This window comes from Saccopteryx bilineata, chromosome 4 (assembly GCF_036850765.1).
Source record: "Saccopteryx bilineata isolate mSacBil1 chromosome 4, mSacBil1_pri_phased_curated, whole genome shotgun sequence".
NCBI classification, from domain to species: domain Eukaryota; kingdom Metazoa; phylum Chordata; class Mammalia; order Chiroptera; family Emballonuridae; genus Saccopteryx; species Saccopteryx bilineata.
Window position 1 is genome coordinate 134,702,945 of NC_089493.1, and position 24,105 is coordinate 134,727,049.

At 41.5% G+C, this 24,105-nt stretch overlaps 1 protein-coding gene, 1 non-coding gene and 1 pseudogene across 3 annotated transcripts in view; 2 read left to right on the forward strand and 1 right to left on the reverse strand.

The window, feature by feature from the left end:
- The window catches only part of AFF4 (ALF transcription elongation factor 4), a 105,604-nt gene that overhangs the window by 5,224 nt on the left and 76,275 nt on the right, over window positions 1–24,105 (forward strand). Inside the window, exon 1 of one of the 2 annotated variants that reach the window (XM_066278336.1) lies at window positions 7,545–7,640. The exons of the other annotated variant lie outside the window; for it this stretch is intronic. The gene's annotated coding sequence lies outside the window, so the exon portion shown is untranslated. Of the gene's footprint in view, window positions 1–7,544; window positions 7,641–24,105 lie in introns of those variants that run through there. 2 annotated transcript variants of the gene reach the window in all.
- LOC136336908 (U6 spliceosomal RNA) lies at window positions 6,509–6,615 on the reverse strand. The gene has a single exon (XR_010731643.1). It is a non-coding gene; the product is annotated as a U6 spliceosomal RNA (small nuclear RNA).
- Window positions 9,966–20,673, forward strand: LOC136335550 (exosome complex component RRP43-like; annotated as a pseudogene).

A 24,105-nucleotide genomic window follows, 5' to 3' on the forward strand; every position in this document is an offset into this window, starting at 1 on the left:
CTGTCTGTCCCTATCTGTCCCTCTCTCTGACTCTGTCTGCCCCCCCCCCCCAAATCTACCTGCTTCATCAGCTATACTTTATTTAAAAAGTCTAACCTGAGGGAAAGCATATTATGTAACTTTGACTCTCTTGGAGTGCCTAATGAGCCATGGTTGTGACTTTTAGGCAGGTAAACAAAGCTTATTAGTGAGTACTATTTTAAATTAATTATTTTGATCATTTTCTGGCATAGGTAAAAGAACTTAATGCATTATTTTCCTAGAGTGTGTCTGTGGAGGGGTGGTGGGGTGGTGTCAGGGTTTGATTGACATGAATAGATTGCCCTGGAAAGTCAGTAGGGTTTGACTACCCAGATATTATCATGATCTGTTCTGGGGCTGCTTGGGGCTTGACCTGATCTCCCATGATTTTGTCAGTTTGGAGATGCCTAGTGGGTTTTGACTTCACTTGGTGTTTTCATTTTCATATGATCATTTGGGTAAGGACAGTTTTATGGAGAGGTGAGTACAGGTGAATACTCTGCAGAGGCAGGTCTTCCCACCTCTTTGCAATTGCTTTCATTTCTTCTATCAGGAATATCACTCTTCCTCTCTTGTTCCTTACCAAAGTTTACTTGATTCCTTACCCTACTCCAATTGTGACCTACCTCCTTGGACCCCAGTATCACTTTGTATTTCTAAATTACTTGTTAGGCAGCTAACTCTGGGTCTATAGTTTGCTGGGTGACATGGAACACAATGTATCAGGGAAGACCACTAGTAAAATAAAGATTGTTTCACTATTTTATTATGTAGCTCTAAAACATAAAGATTAAAATAATCCAACCTAAGATTTATTTTAAAAAATTAATACTAGCCCTGGCCGGTTGGCTCAGTGGTAGAGCGTCGGCCTAGCGTGCGGAGGACCCGGGTTCGATTCCCAGCCAGGGCACACAGGAGAAGCGCCCATTTGCTTCTCCACCCCTCCGCCGCGCCTTCCTCTCTCTCTCTCTCTTCCCCTCCTGCAGCCGAGGCTCCATTGGAGCAAAGATGGCCCGGGCGCTGGGGATGGCTCTGTGGCCTCTGCCTCAGGCGCTAGAGTGGCTCTGGTCGCAACATGGCGACGCCCAGGATGGGCAGAGCATCGCCCCCTGGTGGGCAGAGCATCGCCCCTGGTGGGCGTGCTGGGTGGATCCCGGTCGGGCGCATGCGGGAGTCTGTCTGACTGTCTCTCCCTGTTTCCAGCTTCAGAAAAATGAAAAAAAAAAAAAAAAATTAATACTCATTCCTTAATGTCATTACATATTCAGTCAGAGTTCAAGTTTCCTTGATTACAGTTTTTACTTTAATAGTTTGTTTGAACTAGGATCCAAATAAAGGGACATATATTACATTAGATATGTGTTTCAACCCTCTTTCCCCCCCCCCTTACTTCTATACTGCTCACAAAAATTGGGATATTTAAAAATGAATATGAAGCGATAAAAAGAGAAGCATTTGATTTCTTTTTATTAAACAAGAACATCAGAAAAGTAAACGACAAGTCAAAGAAAACTGATAATGCAAATGAGATGAAATACCAACTTTTATTTCATTGGTGAAAATGCAGTATACAGAAGGCTGAAAGTACTGGAGTATCTGCATGTTGCCTGATCCCCTAATTTTTGTGAGCAATGTATATAGGTTGCTGTCTTTTTGTTCTTGTTCCCATATAATTGGTTTGTTAAAGAAACCAGGTCTTTGCCCTGTAAGATTTCTCACAGTCTGAATTGTGCTGATTGCATCTCTGTGGTTTCATGTAATACATTCCTTTGCCCCCTGTTTTTCCTGTAAATTAAGTTACATCTAGAAGCTTGATCTGATTCAGGCTTGAAATGATTTATTTTTTATTATTTTGGTTTTTTATTTACTTATTTTTATTCTTCTTAAGGGAGGCAGAGAAACAGACTGTTGCATGTGCCCCAGCCAGGATCCACCTGGCAAGCCCTCTATGGGGCCATGCTCTGCCCATCTGGGTCCGCTGCTCCATTGCCCAGCAACCAAGCCATTCCAGCTCCTGAGGCAGGGCCATGGAGCCATCCTCAGCACCCGGGGCCAACTTGCTTCAAATGAGCCATGGCTGCAGTAGGGGAAGAGAGAGATAAAGAGAGAGAAGGGAGAGGGGGAGGGGTAGAGAAGCAAATAGGTCAATTCTTCTGTGTGCCTGGACTAGAAATCAAACTGATGACATCCACTCGCCAGGCTGATGCTCTATTGCTCAGCCAACCCGCCAGGGCAAAATTTTTTTAATGATGAGTACTTCATAGGTAGTTTTGTATACTTCCTATTCACTTTTAAACATGCCAGTGAAATTGGCTCTTACCATGGCCACCTGTGATTTTGATACTGCCAAATTGTGTAATCATTGCTTACCCCTACCTCCTCCTGTACAGTACTTATAGTACCTGATATTATTAATCATTTTCTCCTTGATATTGTTTTCTTCCTTGCCTTGATGGCTGTTCATTTCTTGCCTTTCTACCTACTAGCTGCTTCTTTGCGGACTCTTAATTCTTGCTAATCCCTTGATATTGATAGTTCTAGATTTTAGCGTTGGCATTCCCTTTTCACTCTTCTGGGTGATCCTGTCCATTTGTATTGCTTTAGCTATCTCTAAGGGTTTTGTGTTCATCAGAACTCTTTCATCCAACTGATACTCCCCCTTTTAATTTAATTGGCACTTTGTTTTAATTAGGAAAATGACACATATGTAACTTAAGCAAAAAGAAGAGTTTATTGGAAATATACTGGGTATCCTATGAATTCTAAGAAAGGCAATCAAACCACAGGAGGACAACTAAAACTCAAGAACAGCTGGATCTAGGGGCTCCAAATGTGTTTAGGAGTATCTCTTTGTATCTCATGAGATGATTTTTGTATATTCAGTCAGTTCTCTTGCTGCAGGCTAACTTTAACATTTACTAATAATCTTCTGAGTTTGAAATCTTTTATCTTCTGCTATGAGAGAGGGACTGACCTGAGTCTCAATACCATATCCCAGAGGAGAGGACTCATTGGGTTATATGTCCACATAGGCCGGAGCTTTGGCCAAGGGCTGCATTGTAAAAGACGCCCTAGCTGCACATCCCAGTGAAAAGTGGAATAAAGGGCATTCTTAAAACATAGTGGGGCTCTGGCTGCTTGGCTCAGTGGTATGGTAGACTGTCGGCCCAGTGTGTGGAAGTCCTGGATTCGATTCCCAGTCAGAGCACACAAGAGAGCGACCATCTGCTTCTCCACCCTACTCCTTCTCTTTCTCCTCCCACAGCCATAGCTTGAATGGTTTGTGTAAGTTGGCCCTGAGCACTGAGGATGTCTCCATGGCCTCCCCTTAGGTGCCGTAATAGCTCAGTTGTCAAGCAACGGAGCAGCGGCCCCAGATGGGCAGAGAGCATCGCCTGGTAGGGGGCTTGCAGGTGAATCCTGGTTGGAGTGCATGTAGGAGTCTGTCCTGCCTCCCCACCTGCCTCTCACTTATGTAATTAAAAAAAGAAAACAGGCCCTGGCTGGTTGGCTCAGTGGTAGAGTGTCGGCCTGGCGTGCAGGAGTCCCAGGTTCAATTCCCGGCCAGGGCACACAGGAGAAGCGCCCATCTGCTTCTCCACTCCTCCCTCTCTCTTTCCTCTCTGTCTCTCTCTTCCCCTCCTGCAGCCAAGGCTCCATTGGAGCAAAGTTGGCCCCGGGCGCTGAGGATGGCTCCATGGCCTCTGCCTCAGACACTAGAATGGCTCTGGTTGCAACAGAGCAACGCCCCAGATTGGCAGAGCATCACCCCCCGGTGGGCATGCTGGGTGGATCCTGGTTGGGCGCATGCGGGAATCTTGTCTGACTGCCTCTCCGTTTCCAACTTAAGAAGAAATACAAAAAAAAGAAAAAGAAAACATAGCTGGTCTACTCATTCATCCCATGGTTATTTAGTACACACAGAGTCCTACTTTTCCCCATACATTAAATATTTATTTAAATGTAATTTATATGTACCAGCAAACACCCTCATTGCTTCCATGGAGACAACTCAAATTCACATCTTGCTACAACATCTAGAGGTCATTGTTCTTTTAGTCCAGATTCTGAAGGTGATATCTTTTGTTAATTAGGTCTAGATTGCTTTGTCACATGTCTGAAAATTGTGGGCTAAACACAACTGATACACAGTGGTTGGAAAACAAAATAACTAAAGCTCTTAGGAGGAGAGGTAAGAGGAAGGTATCATTGTTCTAAAACTTACACTAGATCTTCCTAGACAGGTATGGTGTCATAGGTGAATGATAGAACCAGCAAATTACCTGGGTCTTCATTTGTTGACTTCCTTGCAGTTGGAGTAAGCTCTTTAGTCAGCCAAATGAGGATATTTCAGTTCTGTCCACTAGGAAGATTTTCCTTGTCTGTTGTCTTAGGTTAACATTAGTACCGACAGCCCTGACCAGGTGATGGCGCAGTAGATAGTGTGTCAGACTGGGACGTGGAGGACCCAGGTTTGAAATTCTGAGGTTGCTGGCTTGAGCGCAGGTTCTCCGGCTTGAGTGCGGGGTCATTGGCTTGAGCATGGGATCATGGACATGACCTCATGGTCGCTAGCTTGAGCCTAAAGGTCGCTGGCTTGAGCCCAAGGTCACAGGCTTGACCAAGGGGTCACTTGCTCTGCGGTAGCCCTCCTGTTCAAGGCACATATGAGAAAGCAATCAATGAATGGCTAAGGAGCTGCAATGAAGAATTGATACTTGCCTTCCTGACTGTCCCTGTTTATCCCTCTCTGTCTTTCTGTCTCTCGCAAAAAAAAAAAAAAAAAAAAAAAGAGAGAGAGAGAGAGAGAGATGAACACTGAGAGGATATTGGGAAGGAGTTTTAAGGGAGGGCAGATCTATGTTGCCTTATCACAGGGGTCAGCAAACTGGTTAGTTGGCCCAAAGCTGCCTGCTTTTGTGTGGCCTGTGAGTTAAGAATTGTTTTACATTTTTACATAGTAGAAAAAAAACTTAAAAGAAGAATATTCTGTGGTTGTGAAAATCATAGGAAACTCAAATTTCAGTGTCCGTAAACAAAGTTTCATTGAGAACATGGACAACAGCCATTTGTTTATATATTACCTATAGCTGCTTTTGCTGCTACAGAGACGGAGTTCAGTCAGTAGTTGTATGGTCTGCAAAGCTTAAAATATATACTAGGAGGATTTGAAAAAGTTTGTTGACTCCTGTTTTAGCAGATCAAATGGGTCTTGGTGGACACTTGGATCTGAGGATTACCTTAGGGTTGAACAATTAGTTATAATGTCCCTATTTATAGGTAGTTATTAGGGGGTTTTGTTTCACTGTAGAATACACATGTATGTATATAACACAAATGCACAAATAGAAACAAGCAGGTGAGGTTAGGGCATTAGCCTAGCTTTAAAAAGAAAGCTGTTAGGGAATCAGACTTGATGGGTCTACTGTACTCTGAAGGTAGGATCACAGTCTAGGTTCATTGTAACACGGTTGCTTTTATTTTTATTATTTTATTATTTTTTTAATTTTTAAAAATATTTTTATTTATTCATTTTAGAGAAGAGAGAGAGAAAGACAGGTAGAGAAGGGAAAGAGATAGGGGAAGGAGCAGGAAGCATCAAGTCCCATACGTGCCTTGACCAGGCAAGCCCAGCGTTTTGAACCAGCGACCTTAGTATTCCAGGTTGATGCTTTATCAACTGCACCACCACAGGTCAGGCTGAAACACAGTTACTTTTAGTACAGCTCTGTGAATGGGGGGAGAGAGAGAATTTCCAGAAAATCTGCGGTGAGGTGAGGCTAGAAGTTGTTTAGACAGTCCCTTTAAGTGTTTATTATGTATAGATAAACTATCCTACCCCAAAGATTGCTAGAGTTAACAAGTGAGGCCTCTCTGAAATTGACACTTAAGGACTACTAATTGGTCTGGTGTTTAAAGTTGTATTTCCTACTCTAACAAACACTCACAGTTATTAGGTCCACTTTGTATAATACATTTATAAGTGTTAATATTATTGAAGTCAGGTTACAGAAGTGGTTTTAAATATAGAGAACCAGACCTGAGATTACATATTTCAAGGATTAAATACATCATAGCTTTAGTTTCTGTAAACCAACATAATCTATTACATTCATGTTATTTCAAATTTTGTTTTTATTTTTTAAAGTTCTTTATTTCACTTATTCCTTTTAGAGAGGGAAGACAAAAAGAGAGGGAGAGAGAGAGAGAAAGAGAAAGGGAGGAGGAGCAGGAAGCATCGACTTCTGTATGTGCCTTGACCAGACAAGCCCAGGGTTTTGAACTTGCAACCTCAGCGTTCCAGGTCGACGTTTTATTCACTGTGCCATCATAGGTCAGGCTATTTTTTAAAGTTTGAATTTTAGTTACCTAAGAGCTATAAACATACCTAATTATATATTCATACTTTTAAATTAACATAATAAAAAGTCAGAAGAACTTGGAGGGTTTCTTGGAAGAGGTGGGAATGTAAGTTTTTTGTTTTTTTTTAAATATGGAACACTTCACGAATTTGCGTGTCATCCTTGCGCAGGGGCCATGCTAATCTTCTCTGTATCGTTCTAATTTTAGTATATGTGCTGCCGAAGCGAGCACTGTGGTAAGTTTTGAAATGGATGTGTGTGTTTAGAAATAGAAGTAAGGGACCACTAAGTAGGGGCCAGTTTGAGTAAAAACCTGGATCTGAATGTATCTAGGTTATTTTCAGGCCCAGACAAATCCTGAAGGCTTTATAAAAATAGGTCAGAAATGAACCCATAGCCTGACCGGTGGTGGTGCTATAGATAGAGCATCGACCCAGAACGCTGAGGTCACCAGTTCAAACTTGAGGTTGCTTGGCTTAAGCACAGGATCCTCAGCACAACTCCAAGGTCACTGGCTTGAGCAAGAGGTTGCAGGCTTGACTAGAGCCCAAGATCACTGTTCTGATCCCTGGTCAGGGCACATATGAGAAACAGTGCACAACTAAAGTGAAGCGATGAATTTGTGCTCCTCCTTCCTTCCCTCCCTCTCTCCTTTCTTCCTTCCCTCTCTCCCCTCCCCTCTTTCTCTTTCTGTTGCCCCCTCCCTCCCTCTCTCCTTTCCTGTCTTTCTTATTCTCTCAAAAAAATATTGAATTGTATACTGCTTTAAATCGTGTTATTGATGATTTTTAAGCATAAACATATCTTAATTATATTTGCTTTATAAAGATATAAAAATAATTATCAGTGTCTACATTTCAGACATTTCCAGAAAGATGCCTTTGTGGGTTTTAGATATTTGTATGCTTTTAAAAGAATAAACTGAATCAAAAGATTTTCTTCTTTATAAAAGAACTGTAAATTTGGACTTTTAACCATTTTTCTCTGACCATTTATTCATCTTTGAAGATGCAAATAGATTTCTGTTTTATTTGTGCATATGCTTTTAGAGTTTGGTAGCAATAATTTTTTTATTCTTATTTCAATTTTTTTTTTTGCTTTTATTTATTATTCATTTTAGAGAGAGGGGGGAGAGAAAGAGAAGGGGAGGATGAGGAAGCATCCACTCCCATATGTGCCTTTACCAGGCAAGCCCAGGGTTTCAAATCGGCAACCTCAGCATTCCAGGTCGACGCTTGATCTACTGCGCCACCACAGGTCAGGCAATAATTTTTGAGATAAGGTTAAACCAGTTAAATTTGGGTTAAACATTTCTCAAACATTAATGAAAGAAGTATAATATTTGGTTTTGGTTCTGTGACAGGTACGTAGTATGTAACTGCAGGACAACGGGAAGTAGCACTTAGTGTTATTGAGAGAAGCATTGTCTGAAGGAAGGCAGCTGGTTCATGCAATATGGGATGCCCATTCTCCAGCATCCTTAAGTATGAACATATTTGTATATCTAATAAACATTTTTTTCTCATGAATTGAGGTTTTACATTGTCTAGTATTTTATAAAGAACATATCAGTTTATTGGTAATCAGTCTGGCAAATACCGTTTCACATTATTTATTGAACAATTGAATAATTGCTTAATTGCTTGTGATACTGTTTGGCCTCTAAGATGAGGAAATAAATTTTTGCTTTATCAGAAAAGCTTCATGGAGGAAGTGAATAGAGTTATAGTTAATGGACAAGAGTGGTAGAGCTTGATAGATGAGTAAATAAATGTTCTGGCTCTCATCTATCTGAAATAATTAAATGCAAATGTTAGAGTGCTAAATTAAAATTTATTGCAGAATGGTGTCTGATTTTAGTTTAGTATGAAGTCCTAATTATTTCAATTGTGAAATACCAGTATTTTGTGATATTTGGTAAATAATATGATCTGTGTGTATTCTTTCCTAGTAATGAAATATCTCATTTCTAACCAAACTGTAAAGTTCATTGGTTTACTTATTCAACTGATTGTGTACTAGGTTATGTTATAGATATACAATGCTGAATGAAACAAACACGTTCCCCGATTGCGATTTAGTGGGAGAGGAAATACTACTGGACATCAAAATAAGTATATATACTTAATTGTGATCAAGTACTTAGAAGGAAATTTTCAAAAGCTAGAAAGAGCACCACAAATTCAAGAAGTCCACAAAAGGCCCCTGGTAGGATTTGGGAGGAGAGGGTTGTAAAATGTAAAATGAATCTGATGAGATAGGAGTCAGATCAGGGTTTTGTAGGCCGTTGTAAGGACCTTCAGGTTTATTCTAAGGTACAATAGGTGGAGAGCTTATTAAAAATTTTAAAGCAGGGATTGGATGACATGATGTGGTTTATGTTTTAAAAACATCACATTGGCTGTTCTGTGAAATGTGGAGCAGAAAGAAACCAGGGGAACCAGAAATCTAATTAGAAGGCTGTAGCATTTGCCCACGTTGGAAATAAGATGATGACTTGTTTTGAATAGTGGCAGTTGAGAAAGAAGTGAACAGATTACCATATTTTTCACTCCATAAGACACCCCCCCAAAAAAAAAAACGTGGAGGGGAAAATGCCCATGCTACTTACGTAGCGAAAAATATGGTATTTAATTAAATATTTTAATACACCATTTGGTTCAGATTTTTTTTTTTCTTCTTTTCCTCCTTAAAAACTGTAGGTGTATCTTATGGTCAGGTGCATCTTATGGAGGAAAAATACAGTAATTCAAAATATATTTTGGAGGCTATGGTTATGGATTGGATATGGAGAGAGGTTGAAAGGAAGATTCAGCAAGAGCAGTTGGTTGATAGGAGAAAATCCCTAGAGTAGTGGAAGCATGGGAAAACCGATCAAGAAATAAATTTTGGATGTGTTTAAGATTGAGATTCCTCAGTCAAAGAACATGATCAGACAGATCTTTAGATATGTGGTTTTATATCTCAGAAGAGGAAAGGTATGATCTAGTGCAGCGGTCTCAACCTGTGGGTCGCGACCCCGGCGGGGGTCAAACGACCAAAACACAGGGGTCTGCATAAAGCCCTGTGTTTTGGTCGTTCGACCCCCGCCGGGGTCGCCACCCACAGGTTGAGAACCGCTGATCTAGAGCAGTGGTCCCCAGCCTTTTTTTGGGCCACAGACTGGTTTAATGTCAGAAAATATTTTCACGGCCTGGCCTTTGGGGTGGGACGGATAAGTGTATCACGTGACCGAGACAAGCGTCAAGAGTGAGTCTTAGACAATGTAATAGAGGGAATCTGGTCTTTTTTTTTTTTTTAGGAAGGAGAGAGAGAGAGGGAGAGAAGAGAGAGACAGAGAGAGAGAAGGGGGGAGGAGCAGGAAGCATCAACTCCCATATGTGCCTTGACCAGGCAAGCCCAGGGTTTCGAACCGGTGACCTCAGCATTTCCAGGTCGACGCTTTATCCACTGCGCCACCACAGGTCAGGACTGGAATCTGGTCAGTTTTTAAAGTAAAACATCGTTCAGACTTAAATATAAATAAAACGGAAATAATGTAAGTTATTTATTCTTTCTCTGCGGACCGGTACCAAATGGCCCATGGACCGGTACTGGTCCGCAGCCCCGGGGGTTGGAGACCACTGATCTAGAACATATTTGGGTAGTTGGATAGTAGGTATGTGGATAGTACTTTGAGCCATGAAATTGTAGGGGGAGAATGTAGATTAAATTAGAATAAGACTTATGTCTGAGTACAGAGGAGCATCAACTTTTAAAGTTGGATAAGTAGAAGGGGAGAAGCCAGAGATACTGGGAAAACTAGGAGGGCCAGGGTTACAGGAGCTAGAAGTACAATATATTAAGGAACTTAGTGGCTGAATGTGTTGAGTGGTAGAGTCAACGAAAATGATAGAATGTCTGTTGGCTTTAGCAACATGAAAATCACTAGAGATCTTGGCAAAGGGGTGGATTATGGGAAGTTGGAAACAGTAGAGTGTTGAATAGTAGTTAATACATTTTGGGAAGCAGTTTGTTTATATCTACTACAATTAAAGATGTTCCTACCATCAACCTAGAAATTCTACACTCTCACTCATTGGTACAGAGAGATATGCATAAAAATACAACATTGTTTGTAATAGTAGAAAAAGGGGAAAATACCTAAATATCTATTAGTTGGACAATGGATAAGTAAATTGTGTGGAAATAGTGAAAGTAAATGAACATGGATTAACCTTATAATACTGAGAATTAAAAAGGCTCAGCGTCTTTAGAGTAAACCATATTTAGCAGTTGAAAAAATGCGAAAACAATTCAATATCTTATTTAGAGATACAAGCATAGTAAAATTATAAAAAAATTTATGGAAGAATTACAGACTTCTTAAACTTTTGAGTGACTTTTTTTTTTTTTTTTGGTATTTTTCTGAAGCTGGAAACGGGGAGAGACAGTCAGACAGACTCCCGCATGCGCCCGACCGGGATCCACCCGGCACACCCACCAGGGGGGCGATGCTCTGCCCTTCCGGGGCGTCGCTCTGTTGTGACCAGAGCCACTCTAGCGCCTGGGGCAGAGGCCAAGGAGCCATCCCCAGCGCCCGGGCCATCTTTGCTCCAATGGAGCCTTGGCTGCGGGAGGGGAAGAGAGAGACAGAGAGGAAGGAGAGGGGGAGGGGTGGAGAAGCAGATGGGCGCTTCTCCTGTGTGCCCTGGCTGGGAATCGAACCCGGGACTTCTGCACGCCAGGCCGACGCTCTACCACTGAGCCAACCGGCCAGGGCCTTGAGTGACTTCTTATGAGTGGTTTCAGAGGAAGTGGAGATCACCCGTAGTCCTTTTCTTTTCTTTTACCACTTTTAAAGAATTTTTTATTTATTTTAGTGAGGGTGGGGAGAGGCAGGAACATTGATCTGTTCCTGTATGTGCCCCTGACCAGGAATTGAACCAGCAGCCTCTGTGCTTTGGGACAGTGCTCTAACCAACCGAACTATCAACCAGGATACCAACAGTCCTTTTGAGAACTTTAGCCATGAACAAGAATAGAGAAGATAGTGAATAGAGTAAGAAACAAGTACAGAATCAAGGCTTTTTTACTTATTTCATTTTAAATTTTTATATTTTGAGAGAGAGTGAGAAGCATCAGCTCATAGTTGCTTTTACTTTAGTTGTACATTGATTCCTTCTTATATGTGCCTTGACTGGGCCAAGCAAGTGTCCCTTTGCTCAAGCTAGCAGCCTTTTTTTGGTCTTGAGCTGGTGAGATTTGGGATTGCAGGGACTGTTCCCCCACTTAAGCCAGCAACCTTGGGTTTTCAAATGGGCAACCTCAATGTTCCAGGTCAATACTCTATCCACTGTGCCACCACTGGTCAGGCAAGGCTTTCTGTATGTATATATGTATGTATTTAGAGAGGAGTATGGAGAGAGAAGAGTAATGGGAATCAACTCATAGTCGTTGATTCTTGTATGTGCCTTGACCTGGCAAGCCTGGGGTATCAAGCCGGTGACCTCAGCATTATCTGCTGGGCCATTACAGGTCAGGTTCTCTTTGATTTTTAATCTTCTAATTTTAATCTTTGTCTAGTAAGACAAAGGTCATTTGTAGAATGGAAGTTAAGGAGAATCTATATAGACTCCATGAAATACTTCTAAGGAGTAGGAAAGGGAACGATACTAGAATTTCTGGGAAGCTTTGAGGGTCTTGTTGAGAGGGATTATGAAACATGATTATGATAAATTGAGAGCCTGACCAAGCGGTGGCGCAGTGGATAGAGCGTCAGATTGGGATGAGGAGGACCCAGGTTCGAGACCTTGAGGTCACCAGCTTGAGCGCAGGCTCACCTGGGTTGAGCAAAGCTCACCAGCTTGGACCCAAGGTCGCTGGCTCAAGCAAGGGGTTACTCGGTCTGCTGAAGGCCCACGGTCAAATGCACATATATGAGAAAGCAGTCAATGAACAACTAAGGTGTCGCAACGAAAAACTGATGATTGATGCTTCTTATCTCTCTCTGTTCCTGTCTGTACCTATCTATCCCTCTCTCTGACTCTGTCTCTGTAAAAAAAAAAAAAGAAAATGAAAAGAAAAATTGAGATAATGTATAAAGATATGATGAAAAAAGCAAAAATAGTATGGACTTAATCTTTGCTTCTATGTTTTTCACTACATCATTTTAAACCTAAAAGGTTACAGAAGTCTCATGACTAACTTTGGGGCAAAGGTCCTTCTATGCAAGATACAGGGGTCCCTAAACTTTTTACACAGGGGGCCAATTCACTGTCCCTCAGACCATTGGAGGGCTGGACTATAAAAAAAAACTATGAACAAATCCCTATGCACACTGCACATATCTTATTTTAAAGTAAAAAAACAAAACAGGAACAAATACAATATTTAAAATAAAGAACAAGTAAATTTAAGTCAATAAACTGACTAGTATTTCAATGGGAACTATGGGCCTGCTTTTGGCTAATGAGATAGTCAATGTGCTCCTCTTTGACCACCAATGAAAGAGGTGCCCCTTCCGGAAGTGCGGCTCGCGGCTGTAGTTTGGGGACCCCTGCTGTTTGGGACCCGATGTTTTGTTTCTGTTGGCTTTGATCTTCAGTTGTACACCTTTGTTTTCCTGCCTTCTAGAAAGTGACCTCTTCAGACTCTCTCATGGGTATAGAAATACTGCCAAAGGAGGCCAAGAGGGGTTTCTCTACTCTTGAGGCCTTTTGCTTTAACAAATAGTGCATTGTGTTAAAGTTACAGCTTTATAGCAATTGTAATCAACTGAATTCTAAAATAATTGGAATCTTAGCTTAAGTCTCCTTTTAACTTTTGGAATTTAAATCATCTATTAACTGGAAGTTGAAGGGCTCCATTTACGGTAGTGTATAGTTCTAAAACAGTCATTGAAAAAAACCATTGTAATGGGTTCTGAATATCACTTTAAACTGTTAAAAACATTTTTCATTTATTTCAGAGAGAGAGGAAGGGAGGGGTAAAGAGAATGAGGAAGAAACTCCGATTCATTGTTTCACTTATTTATGTATTCAGTGGTTGACTTTTGTATGTGCCTTGACCAGGAATCAAACCCACAACCTTGGCATATTGGGATGATGCTCTAACCAACTGAGCAATCTGGCCAGGGCTAAACTACACTAAATCATGTAATTTTATTTTAAATGTTTTAACTTTAAAAATATATTTGCTCACAAAAATTAGGGGATATTTTATCATTTCATATTTGTTTTGAAATATCCTCTAATTTTTGTGAGCAAATATATTTTTAAAGTTAAAACATTTAAAATAAAATTATATGATTTTGTGTTGTTTTAGGAATTTTGTTCATCTAGGTTATTTAACTTATTGGCATGCAGTATTTTTATTATATTCCCTAAAAGCCCATTTCTATAAGGTTGGTCATATTGTTTCCATCTTCATTTCTGATTTTAGTAATTTGAGTTTTTTCCTACCTTGGTCATTATAACTAAAGATTTGTCAATTTTTCTTTTGTTTTGTTTTTGTGGGATTTTTTCTTTTTTCTTTCTTTTTTTGGTAATTGATTACACAAAAATCAGAAGGCATTAATAGACAAACCATAAATTTTCTTGATCTTTTCAAAGAAACAATTTTTGGGTTTTATTTTTTTCTATTATTTTTTTATTCTCTATTGTATTTATTTCTACTCTAATCTTTCAGATCTTTCTCTTTGTTTAATATTAGCATTTATATCGATAGTTATAAATTTCCCTTCAAACACTGCTTTAACTGTATTTGATAGGGATTAGTGTAGGTTTTTGTTTTCATTATCTCAAAGGATTTCCTAATTTCTCTAGTGGTTCTTTTTCCTTGACCAGTTGGTTATTTAGGAGTATATTGTTTAATTTCTACATATCTGTGAATTTCCCAATTTTTCTTTTCTCTTTGTTATTTTTAATTAAGGGAGAAGCGGGAAGGCAGAGACAGACTTCTGCGTGCACCCCTACTGGGATCCACCTGGCAAGCCCCCTACAGGGTCATGCTCTGCCCATCTGGGGCCACTGCTTTGTTGCTGGGCAACCGAGCTATTTTAGTGCCTGAGGCAAGGCCATGGAGCTGTCCTCAGTGCCCAGGGCCAACTTGCTCAAACAGTTTGAGCCATGGCTATGGGAGAGGCGGAGAGGGAGAGAGAGACAGAAGCAGATGGTCGCCTCTCTGTGCCCTGACTGGGAATTGCACCTGGGACTTCCACATGCCTTGCTGACACTCTACTGCTGAGCCAGCTGGCCAGGGCTTCTCTTCTTTGATTTTCAATTTCATCCCGTCGTGATCTGAGGACATACTTTGTATGATTTCATCCTTTTAAATATATTTAGACTTGGCTTTGGGCCTAACATATAATCTATTCTGGAGAATGTTCCATGTGCACTTTAAGAATGTGTATTCTGCCCTGGCCGGTTGGCTCAGCGGTAGAGCGTCGGCCTAGCGTGCGGAGGACCCGGGTTTGATTCCCGGCCAGGGCACACAGGAGAAGCGCCCATTTGCTTCTCCACCCCTCCGCCGCGCTTTCCTCTCTGTCTCTCTCTTCCCCTCCCTCAGCCAGGGCTCCATTGGAGCGGAGATGGCCCGGGCGCTGGGGATGGCTCTGTGGCCTCTGCCTCAGGCGCTAGAGTGGCTCTGGTCGCAATATGGCGACACCCAGGATGGGCAGAGCATCGCCCCCTGGTGGGCAGAGCGTCGCCCCTGGTGGGCGTGCTGGGTGGATCCCGGTCGGCCGCATGCGGGAGTCTGTCTGACTGTCTCTCCCCCTTTCCAGCTTCAGAAAAATGAAAAAATGAAAAAAAAAAAAAAGAATGTGTATTCTGCCTGACCTGTGGTGGCGCAGTGGATAAAGCGTTGACCTGGAATGCTGAGGTCACCGGTTCAAAACCCTGGGCTTGTCTGGTCAAGGCACATATGGGAGTTGATGCTTCTTGCTCCTCCTTCTTTCTCTCACTCTCACTCTCTCTCCTCTCTAAAATGAATAAATACATAAAAATTAAAAAAAAAAGAATGTGTATTCTGCTGTTGATGACTGGCGTACTCTAGACTTATGTCTTAGGTCTATTTATTATAGTGTTATTCAAGTTCAACGTATCAAGTCCTGAGAGACTGTAGTATTTGTTCCATTCATATTCTTTATCTTTTGAATAATGCCATATTATTTAAATGATGTGAAACCTCAGCTGTTTCTGATAGGGAACCAGGTGGTTTAAGCAGAAGGTTGGGAGCCTCAGTTATTTGAGGGAATGTACTGGTCTGAAGCCCATCAGGAAGGCCAGGAAGATAGAGGAAAAGTTGACAAATGTCAGTAATCAAGGATTTTTAGGCTGGTAATATTCCTTTAATAAACAGCTTTATTGAGATATAATTTGCATTTAATAAAATTCACTTGTTTTTTATTTTATTTTATTCATTTTAGAGAGAGAGGAGAGAGACAGAAGGGGGGAGGAACAGGAAGCATCAACTCCCATATGTGTCTTGACCAGGTTTCAAACTGGTGACCTTAGCGTTCCAGGTTGATGCTTTATCCACTGTGCCACCACAGGTCAGGCTTTATAATAAAATTCTCTCGATTTTAAGTGTACAATTCAAGAATTTAAAAAAAAAATTTAATTTATTGATTTGAGATTGGAGAGTGGGAGAGAGAGAGAGAGAAAGAAAAACATTGATTTGTTTTTACCACTTATTCATGCATTCATTAGTTGTCTTGTATGTGCCCTGGCTGGGGACTGAACCCACAACCTAGGTGTATTGGGATGACGCTCTAACCAACTGAGCAGTGTGGCCAGGGCTAAACTGATACTGATATGGACAAATGAGGGAGGACCTCTCTTACCCCCAAAATTTCATTCAGTGGATATTTATTGCAAATGTATCATATGCTCTAAATTATTCCTGATGCGCTTCTGAGGTTGCTATTCTTCAGCCTTCTCTCATCTTTTTTTTTCCCCAAGAGGTCTGGAGACTCTTCAGAGAAATATAAATGGCTAAAAAGTGACCTCTTTCTAGTTTGTCCAGCTCCTCTATAAATACAGTTTCACTTGGATGGAGTTGCTAGTAGTGAGTGGATGAGATTTATAATAGCAGTGGGTAGCAGAGGCTGTCTTATCAAAGCCTGCCCTCTCTCAGTGCTGTGATTTTCAGCCGATGTGCCACAAGAAGTTTTAAAACATGTAATACCTGTTTGACCAGTCGATAGAGTGCAGTGGATTGAGTGTCCGCTGGGATGTGAAGGACCCAGGTTCAAAAAACCTCAAGGTCGCTGGCTCCAGCGTGGACTCATCTGGCTTGAGAGCTGCCACACCAGTTTGAGCGCGGGATCGTTAACATGATCCCAAGGTTGCTGGCTTGAGCAAGGGGTAATTGGCTCTGCTTGAGCCCCCCTGGACACAAAACACTTATGAGAAGCAATTAAAAAACAACGAAAATGCTTCTGCAACTACTAGTTGATGCTTCTTACCTCTCTTCCTTCCTGTCTCTCAAGAAAGAAAGAAAAAAACGTGTAATACCTGACTGTTCTATCAGGGGCACTGACCTCTTTTCCTTTAGATTGTCAAATAAAATAGTGACAACAGCCACCACAACAATAGCCATCTGGTGTGAATGAATCAAAATTATATATATATTTTTGCTGTTTTGGCAGAAAATTTATTTTTTGGTGTGCCGCAGAATTTTTTTTTTTGGGGGGGGTATTTTTCTGAAGCTGGAAACGGGAGAGACGGTCAGACAGACTCCTGCATGCGCCCGACCGGGATCCACCCGGCACGCCCACCAGGGGGCGATGCTCTGCCTATCTGGGCGTAGCTCTGTTGCATCCAGAGCCATTCAAGCGCCTGAGGCAGAGGCCACTGAGCCATCTCCAGCGCCCGGGCCATCTTTGCTCCAATGGAGCCTTGGCTGTGGGAGGGGAAGAGAGAGACAGAGAGGAAGGAGAGGGGGAGGGGTGGAGAAGGAGATGGGCACTTCTCCTGTGTGCCCTGGCTGGGAATCAAACCTGGGACTCCTGCACACCAGGCCGACGCTCTACCGCTGAGCCAACCGGCCAGGGCCTGTAGTATAGAAATTTATAATTATTTAGATTAATTATAGTTACCCTACAGAAATAAGGAATGGAAAACTCCAGCCCTGGATCAGTTGGTTGGTTGGAGTATCATACCAATACACCACGGTTGTGGGTTTGATCCCTGGTCAGGGCACACGTACAAGAATCAACCAATAAATGCAGAAATTAGTGGAGCAATGAATCAATGTTTTTTTCTCTCTCTTTACAATCAATCAATAAAATAATTTTCATTCTTGTGTTTATGAGAAACATGAGCCTGATGTGTCCTAGCGATTTCTCCAATGTTTGGGCATATATTTGAAAGGCAAACTCTCATTTCCTCGTCAATACATCGAAGAATTCCTCTCTTTTTACTCTTCTGTTGAGGGTAGAAAATCCTAATACACATAAATAGGATGTTGAAAATTGTAGTAAAATGTTCAAAGCTTTTTTAGATATTGCCACATATCTTCTTTTATAGAAATCCAAAAGACTTCAAGAGACAATTCTTTATATTTAATCAATCCAAAACCCCCACCATACATATCATCTTAACTTTACACCAAACAAAGGATAGGAGAAACTTGCCTCCAGTCTTTCCTCTAAATAATCACTTAATTTATCAATAGTTCTGATCTTCTTGGCAGTCTTGTTAAAAGAGAATATTCAGTTGAATGACTTCCATTGTTTTTAAGCCAGTGGTTCTCAAAGTGTATGCCAGGGCACACTGATGTGCCCTAGAAGATTTCCAGGTGCACCCTATGGTATTCCAGAGAAATATGTGCCTGTTGGGGACCAAAAAACCAACAGGACTTTTAGAGTTTAGATTTTTGGGGGACAGAGGTGTGGGGAATTGGCTGTAAACTGACAGTCTGCCCAACCCCCCACTTCACTTGCCTGATTAGGTTACAAAAGGCTGTTAAGCTGTTGTGCTGGATTTACACTACACCCTTAGAAGAACTAATATCCCACTTTTAGCTCTTATTCTCTATTTTTCTGATCCAACTTATTTTCACATCTAATTTATAGGCTCTATTTTTTTCTCCTGCGTCTTTGAACATAAATATCTCTGCCTAACGTAAAATAAAGTTTAGCAAAACAATCATTCCAGTAATTGAAAATTAAATGAATCAATTTTGAAGTGTATCTTTGCAATACAGGCAAAACTATTTTATAGTATGTCCCTCAGGACACGTGCAACTACTGTACGAAAACAGGATTCTGTTTTTAAAATTATCAAATTGCTGTATCACAACAAAACCTATGGAACTACTAGATAAAATAATTTTTTTTTTTTCTGAAGCTAGAAACAGGGAGGCAGTCAGACAGACTCCCGCATGTGTTTGACCGGGATCCACCCGGCTTGCCCACCAGGGGGCGATGCTCTGCTCATCCGGGGTGTTTCCCTGTCGCGACCAGAGCCACTCTAGCGCCTGGGGCAGAGGCCATGTAGCCATCCCCAGCGCCCGGGCCATCTTTTGCTCCAATGGGAGCCTCTGCTGTGGGAGGGGAAGAGAGAGACAGAGAGGAAGGAGAGGGGGAGGGATGGAGAAGCAGATGGGTGCTTCTCCTATGTGCCCTGGCCGGGAATCGAACCCAGGACTTCTGCACGCCAGGCCAATGCTCTACCACTGAGCCAACCGGTCAGGGCTGATAAAATAATTTTTAAAAGAAAGTTGTCAGGCAAAGGCATGCAGGTGGGAAGATGGCAGCTGGGATCAAAACTGTGGGCCCTAGAGTATTATATGAAGAGAACCTGGTGAAGTCAGAGCCATAACTGTCATAGGTTCATTTAGTACTGTAGATGGTTCTGCTTTAGCAATACTGAGAAATACTTCAGTAATTTGTGGAATTTGCAGCACCACCAACAGATGCCCCTGTTAAAGAATACATTTGTTCCTAATGTGGATCTACCATTTCTGTGTTGAGATATCAGTCTGGATCGCCTGGAGAAGAGGCCCAAGTGGCTAGCCAGTTCATTTTAGATGTCACTGAAAATTTAGATAATTCAGAAAGAGGGCTCATTCATTTTTCCCAGGAAGCTTTCTTGGGTTTGATCAGGGGTCCCCAAACTACGGCCCCCGAGGCCATTTATCTGGCCCCTGCTGCACTTCCGGAAGGGGCACCTCTTTCATTGGTAGTCAGTGAGAGGAGTACTGTATATGGCGGCCCACAAAGTACAGCATCGCTCATGTACGGTACTACTTCCAGTGATGCAGGACACAAACTCGTCACGGCTCTGGAAACACGTCATATCACTTGTTAAGTCTAGCAATGACAAATATAGAACCGGACATTGACCATCTCATTAGCCAAAAGCAGGCCCATAGTTCCCATTGAAATACTGGTCAGTTTGTTGATTTAAATTTACTTGTTCTTTATTTTAAATATTGTATTTGTTCCCGTTTTGTTTTTTTACTTTAAAATAAGATATGTGTAGTATGCATAGGGATTTGTTCATAGTTTTTTTTATAGTCTGGCCCTCCGATGGTCGGAGGAACAGTGAATGGCTCCCTGTGTAAAAAGTTTGGGGACCCCTGGGTTTGACACTGCAATCTCATTTGCCTCAACTATCATGGAAATATTTTGGATGCCTGTACATTTGCTTTGTTAGCAGCTTTAAAAAATGTGCAGTTACCTGAAGTTATTATAAATGAAGAAACTGCTTTAGCAGAAGTTTATTTTTAAAAGTTTTTTTTTCTTTTAAGGAGGAGAGATACAGAGAGAGAGAAAGAGAGGCAGACAGGTAAAGAGATGAGAAGCATCAACTCACAGCTGTGTCACTTTAGTTGTTCATTAATTGCTTCTCAGATGTGCCCTGGGAGGAGGGAAGCTACAGCAGAGCCAGTGACCCCTTGCTCAAGGCAGCAACCTTGGGCCATCTCTATGATCCCACACTCAAGCCCGTGACCTTAGAGTTTCAAACATCAGTCCTCAGCATCCCAAGTCGATGCTCTATCTACTGCGCCAACTGGTCAGGCACGAAAAGCTATTTGAACATTAGAAGTCAGTCAGTTGCTACTTCCTTTGTGGTGTCTGATGACACTGCTCATAGCTGACCCTACTGGAGAGGAAGAACATCTGTCCACTGGAACCCTAACAGTAGTAATGGATGAGGAAGACACTATGTTGTCTTCACAAACCAGGTGGAAACGGGCTGACTGGAGCTAAATTTCAGGACTGTATAAGCCAAACAGTTACAAGATACAAAGTTAAAAAAACCCCAAACTTATGAAGTAATGAGTATGAAACCCAAATAACCACATTTTCAAAAGAATTAAAGAAGCTGTTTTTGTTATACTGAGCACAAACCTTTTATACTAAATAAATAATCTAACTACATTCTTCTGAGGAAAAAAAGGAAACTGTCAAGTAGAAAGGAGTTTTCCACCTAAAATGTTTAAACATTTAAGGTAAATTGTTTTAAGTACCCACCAAGTACTTAAGTTTATGCATTATTTACAAACAATTATAAACAATAGTCCAAGGACAAAAAAAAAAAATCTTCAGCTGGGGTGTGTTGTTGGTAGTGATGATGGTGTTCCAAGTAAATGACTAAACATATTAAGACTTTTGGGGCCCTGACAGGTAGCTTAGTTGGTTAGAACCTCCTTCCCATACACCAAGATTGCGGGCTCAATCCCCAGTGAGGGCACATACAAGAATCAACCAATGAATGCATAAAAAAGTGGAACAACAAATCTGTTTCTCTCTCTCTCTCTCTCTCTCTCTCTAATCAATCAATAAAATAATTTTTAAAATTCTTTCAAGGAATTAGGGACAGTACCATTAGAAAAGAGATAAAAATATAAAATAGAATAAGAAGAAAAAGAACCTTTGGGGATAGAAACTAGAAGTAGCATTATGAATTTATGATGATATAAAAAGCATACATAGAGTCTACAGCTCTACCCACTGAAAGGGTCTCGGAGCAGTAATAATCCAGTAGAAAGTGGCACCCTCAGCACCCAAAGTGTTATTTCTTTTTTTTTTTTTTTTTTTTAATTTTATTTATTTATTTATTTTTTACAAAGACAGAGAGTGAGTCAGAGAGAAGGACAGACAAGGACAGACAGACAGGAACAGAGAGAGATGAGAAGCATCAATCATTAGTTTTTCATTGCGTGTTGCAACACCTTAGTTGTTCATTGACTGCTTTCTCACATGTGCCCTGACTGTGGGCCTTCAGCAGACCGAGTAACCCCCTGCTGGAGCCAGCGACCTTGGGTCCAAGCTGGTGAGCTTCGCTCAAACCAGATGAGCCCGCACTCAAGCTGGCGACCTCGGGGTCTCGAACCTGGGTCCTTCTGCATCCCAGTCCGACACTCTATCCACTGTGCCACCACCAGGTCAGGCTCCAAAGTGTTATTTCTAACATCACCGCTCACTAAACTGAAATAACACTACTTGGCGAAAGAGCTGATACCAAGGCTGTAGCAGGAAAAATACAAAATGAGCCTAAAACATATTGTTGTAACAGCAAGGAAATGCTCAAAAACAGATGAAGACATCATAAGGGCAAAGAAACCAGCCAGAAAGGGCTCCCATGGTTGAGATTTAGAAACCTGGGCATCAAGACGAATAAAGACAAGAATGGGCCTGACCAGGCAGTGGCGCAGAGGATAGAGTGTTGGACTGGGACACAGAGGTTGCAGGTTAAAAACCACAGGGTAGCCAGCTTGAATGCGGGTTCATCTGGCTTCAGCATGGGGTCAGCAGCTTGAGTGTGGGTCACTGACTTGAGCACAGGATCACAGACATGACCCCACTGTCACTGTCTTGAAGCCCAAGGTCACACACACTGCTGTAGCCCCCAGGCAAGGCACATATGAGAAAGCAATCAATGAACTAAGGTGCCTCAATGAAAGAACTGAAGCTTCTCATCTCTCTCTCTCCCTTCCTGTCTGTCCCTATCTGTCCCTCTCTCTGTCTCTCTCTCTCTTTCTCTCTTACACACACGCACACACGCGCACGCACACACACAGTGGAATATAACCACTGAATAAAAAATAAATTTCCTAAGTCCAGAACAATAGTAGCAAAGAATAAAATAAAAAGAGAAATAAAGTAGGGAACAAAGTCCTTCTTTATAGAAGAATGCAAGCCAATAAATGTAGAAAAAATAAAATTACAAAATTATCCTTTTGCAGACACTAAAGTAATATAATAATTGAGGAAAGACTCATCAAAGTATGTCAAAACCACTGGGTGAGAAATTGACTGGAGGAATGGGTTATTCAATATCGCCTCACAGTCTACAATTACAAAGAAAAATTTTTTTTTATTTTTAAGGTTTCAGGTGAACATCTCTATAACACTTGAACTGTTGATTGCATTGTGTGCCCATCACCAAAAATCAAATCATTTTCCATCACCATGTATTTATCCTTCTTTACTCCCCTCCCCCTAGACAACTTAACTTTTGTCTATGTTCATGAGTCTCAGTTTTATATCCCACTTATGTGTGAAATCATACAATTCTTAGCTTTTTCTGATTTACTTATTTCACTCAGTATAATGTTCTCAAGGTCCATCCATGTTGTCATAAATGGCAACATGTCATCATTAATTATGGCTGAGTAGTATTTCTCTGTATATATGTACCACATCTTCTTTATCCAATCCTCTGTCAAGGGACACTTTGGTTGTTCCCATGTCTTGGCCACCGTGAATAATGCTGCAATGAATATGGGGGTGCACGTGTCTTTGCATACTAACATTTTTGAGTTTTTCAGGTAGATACTCAGTAGAGATTTCTGGGTCAGATGGTAGTTCTATTCTTTTTTTTTTTTTTTAACAGAGACAGAGAGTCAGAGGGACAGATAGGGACAGACAGACAGAAACGGAGAGAGATGAGAAGCATCAATCATCAGTTTTTCGTTGCGACACCTTAGTTGTTCATTGATTGCTTTCTCATATGTGCCTTGACTGTGGGCCTTCAGCAGACCGAGTAACCCCTTGCCCAAGCCAGCAACCTTGGGTCCAACCTGGTGAGCTTTGCTCAAGCCAGATGAGCCCATGCTCAAACTGGTGACCTCGGGGTCTCGAACCTGGGTCCTCGGCATCCCGTCCAATGCTCTATCCACTGCGCCACCACCTGGTCAGGCTCTATTCTTAATTTTTTGAGCAACAATCATACTTTCTTCCATAATGGCTGTACCAGTTTACAATCCCACCAGCAGTGAACGAGGATTCATTTTTCTTCACAGCCTCTCCCAACACCTGTCTTTTTAATAACAGCCAATCTAACAAGTGTGAGGTAGTATCTTATTTATAGTTTTGATTTACATTTCTCTAATATAGAGGTTCGCAAAGTGTATGCCAGGGCACACTGATGCGCCCTAGAAAATTTCCAGGTGTGTCGTATGGTATTCCAGAGAAATATGTGCCTGTTGGGGACCAAAAGCCAACAGGGTTATTGGAGTATAAGTTTTTGGGGTACAGAGGTGTGGGGAATTAGCTGTAAGCTGATAGACTGCCCAACCCTCCACCTCACTTGCCTGATTGGGTTGCAAAAGGCTGTTAAACTGTGGTCCTGGATTGTTTACACTACTCCCCATTTTCCCCAGAAAGACTAGAGGCAAGTTTCTTCTATCCTTTGTTTGGTGTAGAGTTATGATGATGTGTATGGTGGGGTTTTTCTGCACTTGGTAAGATTCTTGGGTTGCTTTGGAAACATGATCAAAGATC